This window comes from Pinus tabuliformis, chromosome 4_1 (assembly GCF_031772625.1).
Source record: "Pinus tabuliformis cultivar Carrire ecotype Pingquan chromosome 4_1, CPIR1, whole genome shotgun sequence".
Taxonomy (NCBI): Eukaryota; Viridiplantae; Streptophyta; class Pinopsida; order Pinales; family Pinaceae; genus Pinus; species Pinus tabuliformis.
The window spans coordinates 305924650-305942459 of record NC_142303.1 but is presented as its reverse complement, the minus strand read 5'-3'; positions in this window follow the sequence as shown (position 1 = coordinate 305942459).

Sequence of the window (17810 nt, the reverse complement as noted above, 5' to 3'; positions counted from 1 at the left end):
TCCCTACATATCTGAACAAGCTCACCACCTGCAGGGATGAGCTTGGAAGTGTAGGGATCATGATAGCCAATGATGACATGGTGATTCTTGCACTCCTCGGTCTTCCTAAGACCTAGCATAGCTACCAAGACTCGGTTAATGGAAGAGAAAAACTGCCATATTGGGAACGAATTTAGTTGGATCTGATGAGGAGGAGATAAGAAGAAGCACCAGATATGGGTCCTCATCAAAGCAAGATGATGAGGAAAATCTAGCCTTAGCGAGTAAGGTGAGGAAGGGGAAAGGGAAGGCGTCCCATTCCAAATCCAGTTCTTCCCATTGTGGGAAGAAGTTTGAAAAATCGAAAGTGCGATGCTTTCAATGTCATGAAGTGGGCCATTATCCTACGAATTTTCCACAAAAGAGATCCAAGAAGGGATCCTCAAAGGGATCCGATGGTGAGGCACTAGCCTCATAGTTTGAGTTGGATTTCTCTCTTATCGCATGCATGGTTTCATCCATGGTAGGATGTGTGTGGTACCTGGACAGTGGAGCTTCATTCCACATGTCAGGTGATAAGAATCTTTTTAGTACCTTGGAGGAGAAGGATCTCCAGATGCGGATCGAGATGGGAAATGATGGAAAGTACTGTGTTTCAGGTGAAGTTACAGTTGTGTTTCAGAGGGAGCATGGAGCTCCTCTCACCCTGACTGATGTAAAGTATGTACTAGGTTTGAAGAAGAATCTTGTGTCTATCACTATGCTAGAAGATAAAGGCTATGATGTAGTCTTTAGTAAAGGAAAGGTATTCCTGAGGCATATCGGCACTTAACAAACCAGGTGAATTGGGATTCGAGTAAAGAATCTCTACAAGATGGAGGTAGACCACTGTGCTGCATTGAGTTCCAAAGCTGAGATGGTGCAGAGCCAAGATGTTGGCGAGCTATGGCATAGAAGATTAGGCCACTTGCACCATGGATCTGTGAATATCATGCAGCGGATTTCTACCGGACTTCCCAAAGGAAAAATGGAGTAGACAAATACATGCAAAGGTTGTACCTTGGGTACATATGTGAAATCTTCCTTTCTGGATCGAGACAGTAGAGCTGGAGCAATCCTGGAGCGAGTTCACTCAGAGGTTTGTGGACCATTCTCTACAGCCTCCATCGCTAAACAAAGGTACTATGTTATTTTTATTGATGATTTTTCTCATAGATGCTGGATCTACTTTATGTAAAAGAAGGATCAAACCTTGTTGAGGTTTTGTGAGTTTAAAGCCTTGGCAGAGACAGAATCTGGAAAGCAAATAAAAGCCTTGTGTAGCGACAATGGTGGAGAGTATGTCTCCCAACAGTTTAAGGAATTCTGCATTGTAGAAGGCATTAAACGGGAGTTGACGGCACCCCATAACCCACAGCAGAATGGGGTGGCCGAAAGGAAGAATAGTTCGATTGTGGGAGTAGCTCGAGCGATGTTTCATGACCAAAGCCTACCACTGCATTTGTGGGCTGAGGCATGCAATACAGCAGTATACTTGCAGAACAGAAGCCCGCACCATATACTGGGAATGAAGACACCTATGGAGGCCTTTTCCAGGAAGCGACCAGATGTGAGTCACTTCCAAATCTTTGGATCATCAGTTTACTGTCATGTGACCAAAGATGCCCGGAAGAAGCTAGATCCAACAGCTGAGTTGGGAATACTTGTGGGGTACATGGATACACCCCACAACTATCGGGTGTACTTGCCTACCAGTGAGAGGAATGTGGTACACAGGGATCTGAAGTTTGATGAGTAGAAATCCATGTGAGTATCACTTGAGAGGGAGCTCAAGTTGCATGCAGAGGAGGAAATTTTAGTTCCTAAGGAGGAGGAGCCTCAGATTGATGCAGAGTAGCCACATGCAGAGGATTCGGGAGTGGAGACATCCACTCATGCTAAGACTTCTAGAGATGGGTGGAAACGCTCAAGGGAAGTTGACAGGTTGATGCTGGATATGTGGGAGAATGTGGGATAGCCATCTTCTCAACATAGATAGAGGAGGTCACCCGAGCGGTACACTGGTTACATGGCCCTGGTTGGGGAGTGTGTAGAGTCCAAGCCTTCTTCATTCGAGGAGGCAATGCAACAACCAGTCTGGGTTGATGCAATGGTAGAGGAGTATGACTCTATCATTCGGAACAATGTGTGGGATGTTGTCCCAAGACCTCAGGGCAAGTCAGTGGTGAGTTCTAGATGGCTTTACAAGGTAAAGCAGGCAGCTGATGGCAGTGTTGAGAAACATAAGGCAAGGTTTGTTGCCCGTGGTTTCTCACAGGTCAAGGGGATCAACTACGATGAGACCTTTTCTCCTGTAGCAAGGTACTCATCTATCAGATCGATTTTGGCACTATCAGCTCAGATGGGTTGGAAGATCCATCAGATGGACGTGAAGACAACATTCCTCAATGGGAAGATTGAGGAGGAGGTGTACATTGAGTAGCCAGAGGGTTTCGAGACCTTCGATCATGAGTCGCATGTGTGCCGACTCAAGAGGGATTTGTATGGGCTGAAGCAAGCACCCCGTGCTTGGTACACCAGGATTGATAGCTATTTCACCGGGTTGGGCTTCACCAAGAGTGAAGCAGATGCGAACCTTTACCACATCATGGTAGAAGGTAAGCCATTGATCATTGTTCTTTATGTCGATGATATGATTTTGACAGGTGATGATCAGCTGATCCAGTCTTGCAAGGAGGACCTTGCAAGAGAGTTCGAAATGAAAGACATGGGTCTTATGCACTACTTTCTAGGCATGGAGGTGTGGCAAAAAGATGGTGAAGTATTTGTGTCTCAAGGCAAGTATGCCAATGAGATACTCAGGCAATTTCACATGGAGAAGTGCAAGCCCATGCAGACTCCTCTAGCTGGGAACTGGAGGAAGGAGGATGCTACTTCACGTGAGGTAGTAGCTTCTACTATTTATTGGTAGCTTGTGGGTTCACTTATGTATCTGGTGAACACACGACCTGACTTATGCTTTGCGGTGAACCAGCTGAGTCAAGCTCTGGTTCAACCTACCAAGTTGTTTTGGAAGGCAGCGAAGCATGTGCTGAGATACCTTAGAGGCACATATCAGTTCGGATTGTCGTACAGACGGACAGAGGGAGTGAAGCTTTAGGGCTTCACAGATGTGGATTGGGCAGGGATTCCATCAGATCGGAAGAGCACTTCTGGAGGAATCTTCAACCTTGGTTCAGTTGCAGTTTCCTAGTACAACAGGAAACAGAAATCAGTTGCACTTAGCTCAACAGAGGCTGAGTACATGGCTACTAGTCAGGTTTCATGTGAGGCCATTTGGATGTGGAAGATTCTAGTGGGATTGTTTGGTCAGAGGATGGATCCAACCATGATCTACTGCGATAATCAAAGTTGTATCAAATTCTCTAAGAATCCAGTTTTTCATGACAGGTCTAAGCACATTGATATCCAGAATCACTATCTTCGAGACTATGTGGTCAAGATGATCATGTTGTTGTTGTATGTTTCGACCGAGGAATAGGATGCAGATATTTTGATGAAGGCATTGTCAAAATGCAAGTTCGAGTTCCATAGAGACAGGATTGGGGTTACTGATAATCCCTTTCTTGTTGAGAGGGAGTGTTGAAAATAACAACAAGAAATGCTAAAAATAGAAGTGCTAAATTTAGCGCTGCTATAAATAGCATTTCGAGATACCTTCCTATTTTAGTTAGTCCTTGAACTAAAATAGAGAAGTAAAATTTGAATTTGATCTTAGCAGGTGTTTGTAAAATAATTAATTAATTCATCTTGAGTTATTAGTTGTAGAAAATCAAACATGAAGTCTCTGTGAAGACATGCAATAGTTTCTCCCTTGATTGAGGAATTTATCCCTCAGTCAAAGAGATAAGGATGAGTTGTAATTAGTTAGCTCAGTTAACTAAGTTAAGTCTAGTTAGATTAGTTCAAATAGTTTGTTGAACTAATTGTGAGTTCGGTTAGTTAATGCATGCATGCATGTAACTGCTGCACTTCAGATAACTGAATATTATTTCATAAATAACTCATGCATGTCAGTTCAGTCAGAGACCTAGTTGAGATCAGATGGAGGGATAGTGTACTATCAGTTGCAAGAATATTCCATTGTGAATATCTCTTGCATGCAGAAGGAATTCATTCCTTAGAGATTGCACAGTTACTTCTTCAGTTTAGTGAGTGTGTGATGAGGCCAATTCACATAGGTGGCATCACTGGACCCCAAGGAAAACTGCGCAAGGAAATAGGAGGCTTGGAGGGCTGAGGAAAGGCATATCTTGTGTCAACTCAGTCTGTGAGCTGTATTGTTCGATTGTACTGACAGCAGGATAGCTTGTGAGTTGATTCTTTGTGTAATCTGAACATATTTCCACTTGTATGATAATACAGAGATCAGGGTTTTTAGCTGAGGCTTTCCCCAGAGTATTCTTTTGTGTTCATGTGTGATTGATTTCTCATTCCCAGTTATATGTGTTCTATTTGGTCTTACTCGTATTCGATTAAGCTTCCGCAAAGTTTTTTGTAGAAGTAGATCTTGTATTTTGCTTTAGTATATTGCATAATCTATTGATCTACAGTGAGAATTTCTACAAACAATTCAAAAGCTTCATGGAAATCCAAATATTATAGTAAGTGTCAAGATCGCACTTTCACCAGAAATTGTTGGACGAAATTATTTTCTTAACTTGGTACTCAATTAGCTCATAGCTCATCTTATCATCCTCAATTTGATTGGAAAATTGAGATAGTGAACAAATATTCGGAAGGATATATTCGTTGCTTTGTATCTGATAAACAAAGAAAATGGGTCAAGTGGTTAGCTCTTTCTGAAAGGTGGTATAACACTTCCTTCCATACTACAACAAAAATTACCCCATTTATGGCACTTTATGGATATCATCCACCATCCATCACATCATCTTTAAGAGAAAATTCTAAGGTTCAACCAGTGGAATATCACATCGAGCATCAACAACAAGTTCTCCAACACTTAAAGGATAACCTCATTATGGTGAAAATCGAATGAAACAATAGGTAGATCAACATCGCAGTGAAAGAAGTTTTGATGTAGGTGACTGGGTATTTTTATGACTACAACCATACAAACAAATGTCTCTCAAGCAAGCTAAGAAGGATAATAAATTATCACCCAAGTACTATGTTCCTTACAAGGTGTTGCAAAATATTGGTACTATGGCATACAAATTGGAGCTACCCGCATTTTCCCGAGTACACCCAATTTTCCATGTTTCATGCTTAAAGAAGGTTATCGGTGATAAGATTCCAGTTCAAACAGTGTTTCCAGAACTTGACGAAGAAGGAAAAATCATATTTGAGCCTAAAGCAGTCATGGAAACAAGAACCCGATAGCTATGAAATCGATCAATTTCAGGGTATCTCATTCAGTGGAAGAACTTACACGCTGAAGATTCCACATGGGAGGATGATAATTCTATATAGAAGCATCCATAAGTACTCAATCATTGAGGACAAAACTTTTTTGAAGGAGAGAAGCATGTTAGGTACCTATAATACTAGTGTATCCCCCTTATTGTTATTGTTGTGCCTATGTAACCCCCATATTGTTATTTTTGTGCCCTTACATTATTATTGTTATGTAGGCTCTAATTACATAGAATTCTATATATACAAAGAAGGGATTGTCATTTATATCATCAAAGAATTGTTCATTTATGTAATGTAAAGGAGGTTTCCCCTTCGAAAAGGATAATTTTTAAGTCATTGATTTGTCTTTTCTATGAGCTGGTTGCATAACATTATACATGTGACTAGAGGGTTAAAACCACTGGATTTCCTTGTTATGCTAGAAACTGGGAGTCCAGATCACTAAAAATTCAAGTTATCTTAGGGTTCAGGCACCTGGAGTAGTTTATTAGCTCCTGTGGGTCCTCTAGATCTCGAGGAAGGTCAGTAAAGTTTTAGTTTTTTTGTTCCACTTCCTTAACTGTATTAGGAGGTTGATTCATGTCAGAGTAGCCCTGAACTCATATTTACCCTGACAGGCCGAAGAAAGGGGGTAAATGTGGGAGTTTGTGTTGCAATAGTTAAACATAAGAAAATTACACTTAGGCTTCGTAGTTGTTCTAAGCTATCTCCTAGATATTGTAGACCCTTTGAAGTGTTAGCCAAAGTTGGACCTGCTGCCTACCAACTAGCCCTATCATCCAACATTAATATTCATAATGTGTTTCATTTTTCATTATCAAATAAATATGTACATGATCCTTCTCATTTGATTGATTGGCATGTGCTACAAGTGGAACTAGAGGGAGAGTTCCTAGCAGAAACACTTCGTATTATAGAACGGAGGGTTGTTACCCTCTAGAATAGAAAAGTGGTGCAGTTGAAGGTTCAATGGAAACATTTTAGTCCAAAAGAAGCAAATTGGGAATTGGAGGATGCTTTTAAGGAAGCTTATCCTTCTATGGTTCAAATTGTGAAATGGTTTCCGAGAATAAAGAACTAATTGAGTGTTAAGGGATGAATTCCCCTAGTGTCTTTGGGTTGACACCCTAGCAGATCGGAGGTTGTCTATACAAAGAAACACACATTCCATATAGCCATAATGCTAATATAAGCAAACTATACGATAAGGGGCATACCTGGGGGTCCTTCATTTGAGAAGATCCTGCCAGGGTCCAAACCCTTTTGGAGTTCCTTTTGCTCCTTCAACCTGCAAAACAATCAATTCAAGAAAGTACAACAGTATATGGACTAAACATCATAAAGAAATCATCTTCGTAGTATATTGAAAGGTAGTTAGTTATGCAATTAAGCAAACATTCATATATGAATCATAACATGGATATCATAAATATGAAGAAGATTTATATCAGGAACAAAGACAAGTGTTTCTTTTATTATAGACAAGTAAAGTACAGAAAGGAATAATTTCACCTGATTCGTCCTTTCGCAGGCTCCAAGCGGAATCATCCTCCAGATTCGTCTAGTCTCAAGCCTTTAACAAATTCCTTCCATGACTTACTCCATGATATCTCAAGTAGTAGATAGACATCATCACACAAGGAAACACGGGTTTCCTGTAAATGGGGGAAGTGCAGGAGGCACTAGGATCTTCAGACCTGGTCAAGGAAATCTCAGCATAGTAACCTTTCTCTCTCTTCTCTCCCCCCTTAGGCCTTCCCATTGAAGCCTTTTTATACTTCTCCCAAAGTAGTTTTTTAGTTGGGAATTCATTGGGAACAGTTGGGCCACCGACACTAATAGGTAATCAGCAGGTAAAACCCGCGATCTTCGCCTGAAATTAAGGAGATTTATTTTTTTTAAGTGTTTTAAGACATATACATGGGTTGGGTATACACAGACCCACGTACACACGCATTTAGCTCAAGGCAATGTCGCATATAGGGAATGAAACACTGTTTTTTAAATTTTGGACCAAGTCTGGAAGGAGGGGTTGCCCTAGGCCATGAATGCAGCATCACAAACATCAAGAGTGAGGTTTGGAGCTATAACAGATGCCCCCTAATATATGAGGTCAGAAGGGGTACATGATGGCTGAAATGTATTAAGCAAGTACATGGAAAGGAAATCTGTCAAAGACTAAGAAGGACTTCACCAGAGTTCAACCTTCCAAGCCACAAAAAGAGATCTGAAAGAAACACTGTCTGAGGCAGGCATACCCATGCTCAGAGAAAGTAAAGCATGTCCACATATCAAGTACAAGTGGATCCACTAAGTATACAAGTATAAAGAACTGGAAAATACATAATGGATCATCTGATCACGATCGAACAAGTACATGTCTGAATATCACATATAAGAATGTCAATGATGCTGAAGAATGAACTGGATCACTGATATCAAAGACTGATCACAAAAGGTACCAAATGGACATGATGGAATAGGATGGTACTACACTGCAAACTCAGGTGCCAGCATATAGAATGTCACCATGAATGACTGCAACATATAAGGTGGGGTGGTATCAACTAGCAGCAACAAGAGCAACTGTCAAGTGAACCAATGAATGTTGATGCAACCTGAGGTCTTCACCGACCACCGTGGTACATTTCTACACCATGGGAATAAATGATCTGAAGTCGACCATGTGAGAAATCATTTGATTACCGGTCATTGATGTATACCATTAACAAACGCAAGACTACTCACCAATAATGATAATGAGCGTCAAGGTACCCAGTACAATCTAACAAGTGTGAATGAATGAGCTGAAGTTGAACACCTATAAGAATCTATCAATCAGGAGACAATGATGGTTTCCCAATGTTGATAGCGAAGGATCTGCCACTAATGACTGCAAACCCCAAGGTACTGCCAAATGGACTCTAGATCTTTGCCCCAGAGCAATGAGTCAAAGTCGATAGGGAAAGATCCGCTAGAAGGAAGGCATTGAGGCATCCTTCAGCAATCTAGCGCAAGTGTAACTCATAGGCCAATAATGTGGAAGGAATCAGATGAAAAAGATGTAGTAACCCGACCAAAATACGTTTCCGGCGTACACAAGATGTGACTAGTGCACGACAAAAACCCTCTGAACCAACCAATAATGAAAGCTGACACAGAGGCGAGGTATCCACCAATAGGGTCAAATGGAAACCAAGGTACTACATGAATCCTAATGTGTGATAATGTAAGCTAATGTCAAACACAAGGGAAACCACTCAGTCAAAGACCCATGATACTGATCGATGCTAAGCACAAGGTGACCTATCAATAATAAAAATAGGGCCAGGGTGCAGCTCTAGGTCTGTCCTTAGAGCAATATTTCATCGTCAATAAGGAAAAGACCCGCCAGCAAGAAGTCAATGGGAACCTTCTCAAACCGGTACGAGTAAAGAACCAATATAGCTTATGTGATGACAGACATGATACTGATAACCAGGGATGGCCGACTGAAAAATGAGTCAAGAGACACCGCAGAGAGGTCGACTCAGGATAACTTCCCTTGAACAAAAGCACGACTCAATGTGACTACATGGCAGCATATGATGACTCTGTATAAGATCATTGTGCAGGAGGCACGAACGAACCTTCCATATGATTGGAAGCGATAACTAATCGGAGGAGAACTGACTCAATAACAAGGTTGAGGCATGCCTAGGTCAAACTAAATCCTGCCCAAATGGAGGAGACTTTGTTTTGAGTGCTTCGTTCAAGGGCGACACAACTGACTCTAGCTGCCAACAATAAGTGGAAATATTGTCCCATTCCCACACTTTTCTTGGAATATATAATTTTTTTGTCTTTTTATTTAAGCTGGAAAAAGGATAAAAGAATGCTATAGTATAGTGGAAAGAACGAGTGTCGGTGAAATAGATGATCTAGTTCCTGGGATTGGAACATTCCTATGCTCAATGCAGGGAGGTGAAAAATTGGTCAAAGACACTCAAGGGTGTGTTCCTTCCATGGATCAAGGTGTGTCAAGTTGCAGAAGGCAAGGGCATGCAAGTTTGATTTCGCAGTAGTCATGGTCAAAATTTGGCTTAAACACGAGTCCAAGTGAAGCCGGCTTAAGGCCAAAAGGGTGCAAATGGTCAAAATGCAATGCAGTAGTACAACTCAACACAAAGGAGCCTCTAGGGTATAAGGCCAGAACAAAGCGAAGAAGCAAAGAGGAATGAGTCTTCATCGCATAAGTCATGGTGGGACTACAGAGGACTCCCGAGCCTACTCAGATCGGAGCAGCATGGGCAACAAATGTCAGTAAGGTGCTAACTACGATGCCCATGTAAAGGATGGCTTCTACCATCGTGTCATGATTTAAAGAATCGGTGAGTGAAAATGGCTTGAGAACCATAACACGATGGGATCGACCCTATGGCAAGTGTATCGGCAAATGGAGGCTAGTATGCATAATGCAATGGAAAAATGGTGTCCCTAACCTATATGCCAGTCAGAAAACGATCCCTGCTATGACGGGTCAGCAATCATGGAACTGTCTCAAAACTGTCGAAAAACGTCCAAAATGTCCTGAAAATCAAACCATTATCAACATTCCAAGCTCCCAAGTTAAAAGTTACATGAGACCAAACAAAATTAAGTTTTGAAAAAATTTTGCATTTTCAAAGCCTATAAAAGAGTTTTTGGACTCACCATTTTCACCATTTGAGCTTGAGAGCAGAGGAGAGGAGCAAAAGAAGCAACTTTTTCCATACACCAAATTCAGCTGTTCAGATCCTTCCAAAACCACCAGGTAACTTCTATACTTGTCTTGCATTCAATTGTGACTAGTTTTAGAATTTTTAATTTAAGTTTTACCATTGAATTCTTTGTCAAAAATTTCACCGCGGCGTATACGCGGGTTGGGTATATGAAACCTGCGTACACGTGGGCCCTACATGCGACTGTGTGTAAATGGACCCGCGTATACGCCGCAAACATTTCAAACAAAAAAACTAACGGTTTAAAATCATTTTTTCTTCAAGATGCCAGTCACTTGGCGAGAAAGAGAGCATACCTCAATGGATGATGAGGTCATGAATGATCCCAATGCTTTGGATGCCTTATGGAGATGTGGTTTGCTAAAATTCTTCAAATTTCCAAATATGAAAGCAAACACATGCCTGCTTGAGATGCTCATTCACTACTGGAGCATCGAGGATGATTCGTTTATGATTGACTAGATGCCACTCAGGATAGAAGTGGAAGACATTTATTTCATCACAGGCCTTTCCCGAAGGGGAGAGGTAGTACATTCCAGGGGCAGGACATGAGGCAGTCTCTCGATCGAGGACTACGTACATATATATTGCCCGGGACATCCAGAGAAGGTTGGAAGTCAAATTCCAATCAAACATATGGAGAGTTTATCGCTGAGGATAATCTTGTTTACTATAGCTAGAGTAAACGGATCAGCTTCACTACACCAAGCATCATGGCCAGCCATGAGCTTGGCAGTAGATTGTTTGACCACTGTATTTGACTGGTGTACTCCTCTTCTGGCCAACTTGAAAAGCCAGCTAACTTCCATCAAGAGAGGGCAGACCAAAAACTTCAGATATGGGACTATTTTGTGTTCTTTCTTTTTTGAGAGGGTCCCAGCACTTCGTCCTAGAGTGCCAGTTTCAATCAGCACCCCACGAGATCCACGCATGGGCAGGTGGGCTGACTTGATGAAATGTCTAGGAGGTGGGGACATCCCATGGACTACATTTGACGATGACTTCTTCTCCTGGTGGGAGCAGCAGATCATTGCCATAGATGACTACCCTTATGCTGGGTTGGATTTCTGAGGGGATCCCGATCTAGTATTACCACCGACCGTAGCATGGGGTGACATAGGTAAGTGTTTTTATTTTTTTATGATTTTTTTTTGTTATTTTTCAAATATAATAATGAATTTTGAAAAATGTTTTTGAGAGGATTCAAATGATTAATTTGATGATCATGTTCCAAATATTGGGCCGGTACGACCAGATGAATTCCCACGGCACAGACGTCGTAGCGGAGGGGCCGAAGAGGTAGCTACAGACACAGAGTGACTGCTACACATAGTTCAGTGGCACTTGGTGAGAATCACTCACGAAGTACCGATAGCTGTCGTAGAGGATCTTCCTATAGATATGAAGCGTCATGTGGTTGGCATGCCACGTGACTGGGTTCGCACTCTTAGGCATGTGGCCAATGAGATAGTTACCTACTTAGCCGCTCATCCTGAGGCGAGGCATTAGATGTACTGGACATGACTATGGGCATTTGAGTCCCAATTTTATATATTATTTTTGGACAGACTTATGTACACTCGAGATGTTTTATGATATATATATACAGTTCAACTTTTTGATGCTTGATTTTATTGTGATGAATGATTGATGTGCCAGTCTAATGCTTGATTAGCAATAGAATTAGCGAACCAATTATGAGATCTTGGAATGTGCAAATAATTAATATAAGTAAACGATCTTTGCAACAACCTCACCCTTAAATACTGGTGATATAAACATGGATCCCTTACCCAATAAATGTTATTCAATTGTGACACTATCAATTGTGAATCAAGATAAACTACCAACGAGTCGATTTCGTGAGAAATTGCCTCAGATAGTAAATTAATGACGGCAGTATACTCAGCCATATTATTTGAAGCGAGACCAATGCATACTCCCCTTGATACCATCAACTGACCAGTTGGATAGTAGAGTACCCAAGCTGCGGAAGCGAGGTTCTGAGTGTGCCGACTAGCACCATCGGCGAATCCAAAATAGACCAAGTCATCCATCAACACCTACCACAGTAGACCAAAAAGTGTTGATATCAAAAACTCTCGATGAGATATGTACAAATATACACAATGTACAAAGAAGACATTGCCTAGTTACTACTTAAGCAAAGTACTTCTTGAGGTAGAGCCCGTTTCGGGGCTCCGCCAACTTGTTTCCTTCAAAATCGATTAACTCATACGACCCTTTTTCTAAAACTCGTTTAATTATGAAGGGACCGTACCACATAGGCTTGAACTTGCCTGCCCCCAAGGTGTCCTTGTCTTGGTCGTAGACCAAGATGAGGTCGCCTTCAGAAAAGACTCGAGGACGGATAGCTTTATCATACTGCATTTTAACCCTTTTCTTATGAGCCTCATTGATTGTGGCAGCATCTCGACGCTGCTCATCGAGATGTTCCAAATGAAGGAGGCTCTCTTCGAGACTAGAAGTCTCTGCAAGGATCTCAACAGCTAACTTACGAGATGGAATTTCACATTCGATAGGAAAGATAGATTCCATCCCATAAACTAACTGAAAAGGTGTAAAACCAGTAGCAATCTTCACGGAGGTTCGGTATGCCCTAACATCCAGATACAACATAAGATGCCAATTGGACCGATTTTTGTCGATTGTCCATTGCAGGATCGTCTTAAGAGTTTTGTTGACTGCCTCGACCTGTCCATTGGCCTGAGGATAATAAGGAGATGAATGTTCCTGCTGGAAACCCAATTTAAGAGCCAATTCAGACATTAGTTGATTCTAGAAATGACTGCCATGGTCAGTGACAATCTCTCTCGGGATACCGAATCTTGAGATAATCTGATTAAAAAGGAACAATGCTACCGTTTCACTATCGTTTTTATAAGTTGGCATGGCCTCGGCCCACTTCGTAAAGTATTCTACAGCCACGATAATGTACTTGTGATTCACCACTGAAGGCGGATTACAAGTTGTAAAATCGATACCCCACTTAGTAAAAGGACCAACAGTGACAACGGGAAAAAGAGGAGCTGGATGTGCGCGCATCTTCCGAGTATAAATTTGACAGGGGTGACAACGTTTGACCGCTTCAACACAATCTTTGAAGAGTGAAGGCCAAAAATAGCTGGCACGCAAGATACGTTGGGCTGTAGCAAGCCCTGATAGATGACCACCACAAGCTCCACTGTGGCAATCATTGAGCACTGACTCTGCTTCCTCTAAGGTTAAACAGTGCCGAAGGATTGAATCAACCCCTCGACGATATAATGTATCACCAATGATAACATAATTTTTAGCCAGGTGACGTAACTTTCGGCATTCATCCTTAGAGAAAGTAGAGGGAAACTTTAAAGTCTGGAGATAGACAATGATATCTCCATACCAAGGGTCGAGTGAAGAGATGAGGAATAAATTTTCGTCGGGAAAACTTTCCTCATAAATAGTATCTTCTCCACAAGGCAGCTCGGAAATTAGCTCAACAAAAAACCATGGATTTCTTAGACTTGGCGGACAAGAACTCGAGATCAAATTCTTGTAAAATGACTATCCATCGATTATATTTTCCCCCAATCACTCGCCTACTGAGGACAAATTGAAATGGATTGACCACCACTAAGACAAAAGTTTTACATAGCAAGATATAATGACGGAGCCGCTGGATAGCATGGATAGCTGCCAAAGCCAACTTCTCAACTGGAGAATAGCGAAGTTCAAGACCTATTAAGCCTTGGCTCAAATAATAAATCACATGCTTCGTGAGAGCATCGTCTTCCTGAATGAGAACCATCCCAATGGTTGATTCTACTGCAGCGAGATATAAAAGGAAGTCCCTACCATAATCTGGTGGACTCAAAAGCGAGGCAGAGACTAATGCCTTTTTCAAAGCATCGAACAACTGCTGTGCAAAGTCGTCCCATACGAATGGAACTCCTTTGCGTAGCAAAAACATAAACCCTTTAGTGATCTCAACATAGTTCGCTATAAAGCTTCTTAAGAAATTAGCTTTCCCTTGAAGAATTTGAAGTTGTCGAATTGAGGACGGGGGAGGCAACTGAATTATTGCCTCAACCTTGAAGGGATCAACTCGAATCCCTTCATTTGACATGATGAACCCTAATAACCGACCAGATGTAACCACGAAAATGCACTTATTGGGATTCAACTGGATCTTATAAAAACGACATCGCTCAAAAACCAATCGAAGGTGACTAGGATGATCAGTTCTCTTTTGAGAACGAGCAGCTAGATCGTCCAAGTATGCTTCGATGATATGTTTAATGTCATGGAAAGCATATGACATGGCCCGCTGGAAAGTAGCTCCAGCATTTTTAAGACCAAAAGGCATCTTTCTGTATGCAAAGGTACCCCAAGGACATATAAAAGTTGTCTTATGTTGATCTTCAGGATGGATAGAGATTTGATTATAACCAGAAAAAACTGTCCATGAAGGAAAAAATCTCATTACCTGCACACTCGTCAATAATCTGATCAATAAATGGTGTGGGGTAATTATCTTTGGGACAAGCTTTATTTAGGTCCCTAAAGTCAATGCAGACTCAGATTGTTCCTTGTTTTTTATCCATAGGGACTGGATTAGAAACCCAATCGATAAGAGGAACAGGGTATATAAAACCCGCCTTGAGCAGCTTCTCTACCTCAGCTTTAATGGCTGCTGCTTTCCTAGGATTAACCGGCCGAAGCCTTTGACGAACTGGTTTGGCATTTTCATACGTCTTGATCTCATGTTGAACTATAGATGGATCAATGCCAGGCATTTCTTCATAAGACCAAGCGAATACATCTCAAAATTCCTTGAAAAGGTCAGTGTAAACTTGAATTTCTTCAGGGGAACATTCGACTCCGATGAAGAGATTCTCGATGACATTAGGGTTCGTAGAGATGTTTATAGATATTGTTTTTGAAATCACCGACATATTACCTTTGGCATGAAAGTGTGCTGGAGCCAAAGGATTTGATATCGTACAAACATCACTAGTAAAGAGCTCGGAGAACCTAGACTCTACTTCTTGCAATGGAGGAAGAAAATATGAAAGATGATGTAAGTCTTCCCAAGGTCAATCTACACCCATCATTACTTCGAGGATTGCTTCTTCAAAAGGTAAAACCGTATCTAATCAATCCAAGGCAGAGGTAGAATCAAGGGTCCATGTCGGGGCCACATCACCATCTAACTCCTCCTCAGAAAAAGGAGTAGAGTGGTTGTCTACAGAGTTAATGATAGATTGATATCTAAGCTCAGCTGCAGACATAGGGAATGCCATTCTGTTAATTTTTCCTTCAGCTAATGTGGTCGTAGGTGAAGGCAAGGTCCAAGGGTCTGAAAAATAATGAGTTCGGAAGAATTCTTTTCGAGGAGACTCCTTATATGATGAAATGACATTGATTCTAGCGATAGGACAGGGAAAATCGAAGGTACCCATCAATGAGGAATACATCCCAACTCCTAGATTCTCACTAGGCAGACGAGGGTTATCCACTAAAGGCACAGTAGAGTCGGAAGTTGCTTGAGGATCGACTGGACAATAATCCAATTGATCAACCTTAATGATTTTCCCTTCATGAGGAAAGCAAATGACATGAAACAGAGTCGAAACAACAGTGTCCATTTCGTATACCGAGTTCCTTCCTAAGAGGAGATTGTAGTCGAGGTTAGCATCAATGACTTCTACTTCAATATTGACAACCTTCCCCCCAACACATATGGGAAAGGCTGGGATAATCCCATGTGGCTTATGAGAATGCCCATCAAATGCAGTCAAGAGGGTAGGTGAAGGAACAGCTGAAGGCGATCCAATAGCCTTCCAACATGACATCGACATGACGCACGTGGAAGCTCATTCATCAATAACGGTATGGAAAATGTTAATTTTTCGGTATGTAGACTTTATTTGGAAAGCCATATGATGAGGGAGTCACTTTTTGACATTTAACATGTCGAAAGTGAGCACTAAAGAATTAGTTGGATCAACTGCCCCAATCGCCGAAAGTAAAGCACTTCGTTGAGCTAGAAATGACTCGAGAACCTCTAAAGTGGACATGGTGCATGGACTCTGAGCCAGATCCTCAAAAATGGAGTAATTCTGGGCGGCTCTAGCATTAGGATTAATAGTCGCGCGTTTAGCGGAACGTTTCGATATCCGTGGTATAGTCTCGACAGGGGGTCACTCAATATGAAGGTAAGTATTTCCGGGAGCAGTTTTGTCCTTGGAAGTTTCAGCGTCACCGTAATCACGTGACGGAGTGGCCACATGGACATTAGAACCCATCATGAAAACATTTGATGATTTCTCCCCTTCCTGGTTACCCCCTGCGAAGGTACCAGGGTTTGAACTCGTGCCAGCAAAAAGTTGCTGCCCTTGGGGAAAAGGGTTTGTTAACAAAGCTTGAGAGCTAGAAGCCCCTTACTGCCCTAACAAGTGCTGAGCGTCTTGAATCTTGGGGCAGAGATGAGTTAAATGGTCTCCATTGCAATTGCATGGGAACTTAACTTTCTTTTTAGACTCATTTCTACCACCACCAGCATTATTGCCAGGATTATTTGCATCAGTCTTCCCATCTTGAATCTTTTTCTTACCTCATCCTTTCCTCTTCCCATTGTAATTTTGATTTCCTTTGGGGTTGGTATATTGGACGGCATTGACTGAAGAGGGTTAGGAAGATGAAGGGTTAGACGATGTGACTTGGTTGTTAGAAGCGGTTTGTAAAGATAACTGCTACAATTGACTCAACAGGTTCACTGCATTTGTGTCTACCAATCCAATGATACCATCCGCGTGGGGACCTGGCTTCGACTTGGCTATATCAACCTTAGTCCCTGGAGCATCAGGCAAGATTTTTTGTAGAATCCCAGACTGAGAATAAATCAACTCTAATTGCTGGGCTCTAAAAATAGCTTGCTCCTCAGAATAGACTTCGGACAGGGAAACATCCTTAGAGATTTCAGGTTGTAAAGATTTCGAAAACCATTCGAGATGATATTCTAGGGGAATCTTGATTTTAATAAGCCTCTTTCTTCGTTTCCATTCCTAAATGTGGTCAGAAATGTGAGTTGTCGTGTCCTGACGGAAATTGGCCAAAAGTTCAATTCCAGCATCATAACGGACAGGCAACTGGAAATGATTTAAGAAAATATTAGCTAAGTCAGCAAAAGATATAAAGCTGCCCCCTGGCAACTCTATATACCACTTGGCCACATTACCAGTCAAGGTGCGTTGAAAAAGTCTCAACCTAATCGAGTCATCAATAAGGGAGTTTGATGAGCACCACAAATGGAATGTGGTTACATGGTCGCCTAGGTCTTCACCGCCCTTCCCTTCGAATTTTGGAATGTCCAAAGGGAGTTTGGTTGGGACTGGAGGCTAGGCCAGGTTGTATTTCATTGGATCATTTGTTAATTTCATGAGATCTGGCAAGTTCAAAGTTTCCATAAAAGGAAGCCTAGGAGAGCCTTAGGGATTCCACCGAGACTGGGCGGAGCTCCCAAAGTTCTGAAAAGATTGGCCTAGATTTTGAAAGGCACCGGGTTGCCCGAAGTATCCAGCAGAACCAGCTGAACCAAAAGGCAAGCCTTATGATCCAGCGAAACTT